Source organism: Coturnix japonica, chromosome Z (assembly GCF_054131305.1).
Source record: "Coturnix japonica strain WE chromosome Z, WE-NBRP24, whole genome shotgun sequence".
Taxonomy (NCBI): domain Eukaryota; kingdom Metazoa; phylum Chordata; class Aves; order Galliformes; family Phasianidae; genus Coturnix; species Coturnix japonica.
This window is the reverse complement of record NC_140702.1, coordinates 65,205,366-65,207,633: the sequence shown is the minus strand read 5'-3', so window position 1 is coordinate 65,207,633 and position 2,268 is coordinate 65,205,366. Positions and strand designations below refer to the sequence as shown.

General features: G+C 41.2%; 1 long non-coding RNA gene across 1 annotated transcript; it reads right to left on the bottom strand.

Moving 5' to 3' along the window:
* Positions 1 to 291: 291 nt before the first annotated feature.
* On the bottom strand, positions 292 to 1,851 carry LOC146754152 (uncharacterized). Its single transcript, XR_014939157.1, has 3 exons — positions 1,724 to 1,851; positions 1,046 to 1,201; positions 292 to 933 (listed from the first exon to the last, which is right to left on the bottom strand). It is a non-coding gene; the product is annotated as an uncharacterized LOC146754152 (long non-coding RNA).
* Between the last annotated feature and the right edge of the window lie 417 nt (positions 1,852 to 2,268).

Here is a 2,268-nt window from a genome sequence, read left to right as displayed (position 1 = left end):
ATTGGGAAACTGATTTATTTTATGTATGTGAACTGACTACCACTAAAATAATCAAAGCGGATGATCGAGGTTGAAAATCACCAATAATGGATGTTGGTATTCTGGTGTTGACAAAGTAGCCTAAGTCAAAACCACAGAAGCCCTAAAATAAAGTCTCTGGGAGAGACAGCAGTTTTCTCTCTACTGTACTCTGTCTATAAAGAAGGGATGAAGTTTTCTTCTGCTGCTGGCAAACACTGGTGGAACTTGAAAATGTAACATTAGTCCGGCTGGTAATACTTGGCAGGTTTAGTTGGTCTGTGAGAATTTTTTGTTCAAACTGTCATAGTCCTTCTTTGTATTTCAATATTGTTCTCAAAGCATTAATTTATTTCCTTGAACACAGGAACAGCAGGTCCTTGCAAGCCAGAAAGCACTACCTAATATCCAACAGGTAAACAGACTGTTGGCTTATGTTGCCTTAAACTGAAGAAATCCAAAAGTGGTCAAGAATCTTTGATTGCCCTAACTTCTCTGACCCTAAATCTTGCTCCTGTTATTTTTTTTGTTTATTTTATTTTATTTTTTAATTTTTTAATTTTTTCCTTCAGTTAAGTGGTACAAATTTAATTGCCTGTGGCCTAAAGAGCCCATCTCTCTGAAACAACAGAAGTTTTAGGAGGCGGAAAGTTGGGTATTCCAGGAACCTGTGCCGCAGGATCCTGAGATAGAAGCACATAGAGGCAGACAATCCCAGCAGCCTGGGAGGTAAGTCCATCAGTGCTATGGCAGATCTCTGAACCAGGCCACTGAGAGCAGGGATTGCAGTGCATGCTGTGCCTTCTGACTTTATTGCCATTTCACACTTCATTTCCTGGCAGCTGAGATCCATAACAGTTCTCAATGCAGTATTTTTTAGCAGTTCTTTGTTGTAAACTAAGTCAGTGAGTGAGTCTTTGTGGGAAAAAAAAAACCAAACACAAAGAAAAGGGAAGATAAATTAGAGGCTTTTAAATAAAGTTTTGATTTGTTATGATCTTTTGTAAGCAATAGAGAATATACTTACAGTTTGCTGCTGTTGTACATGACATCCTCACTTGCTTGTGCAGCTTGCAGTGCATTGGAAGTGTTGGGATACTTCTTGACAGATCTTAGGGATGGACAGAGATATGTCTGTCTTATGTTCCATGAAGATTCTCCTGGGAGAGTGTCCATTTGGGTCCTGTGGGATAATAACAGGCAAGGCACAAGGACAATACAACGAGCCTGGATGACAGGGTGGTAGAGTAAGTGAAATCTGAAGGAAGATGTGTCAGCTGGGCTTCAGTTTGGCTGACGACCAAGCACTTGACCAGCAGTGAAGTGCTGCTTTTAGAATCCTGCGCTACCTTATACAGCTAGATGTAAGAAAACAGATGAAGAAACTAGGCCATTTTATGGCTTCTGGGAAAGCTGAGGTCCAGGAATGGGTGCCAAGTGTGACACTGTCAATGTAAAATATGATGTGATTGCCCTCAAGTAACCTGTAGAAGTCGAGATTGAACAGGAGCATTTTTTGCAGCCTACTTCATTCCTTCATGTATTTCAAAGATGTGCTGCTAAGTGTGAAATGTCTGACTTGCCACTTGTATTTTTTCTCATATGCTTTTGTTTTGTATTAGTTTTATAACACAATTGATTCAACAAAGCATGGTCAATGGATCATGATGATCATGGGTCATGAAGAGCAGTGGATGTAGTCTACCTTGACATCAGTAAGGCATCTCATACTGTCTCCCATGACATCCTGATAACAAAGCTGAGAAAGTGTGGGATAGATGAAAGGACGGTGAGGTGGGTTGAGGTGGTATGACTGGCCCAGCTCAGAGGGTGGTGATCAGTGGTGCAGAGTCTGTGGAGACTTGTGACTAGTGGTGTTTTGCAGGGGTGTGTGCTGGCCAGGGGGTTGGACTCAATGTTCTCAAGAGGTCATTTCCAACAACCCCTACAATTCTGTGATTCTGTGATCAGTAAGAATCTAAAAAGTGAATGTGAGATGAAAAAGCAAGATAGGTTTGTCAGCTGTTGCTGAAAAATAGTAACCCTGTAAGTCAGTGGTACAACAAATCAACAATACATAGAGTCATCTGGTTTCAAATGCCACTCCCTCATCCTTCAGCCATGTGAGAAAAACTCCAGTTCCATCTCATTGTAGACCTTCAGCTCAGTGGAGCTGAACTTACTGGTATGAATGTGCAACCTTGGCTCTGTGCCTTCTGATTTCAACAAGAGCCTGGCAAATGTTGATTT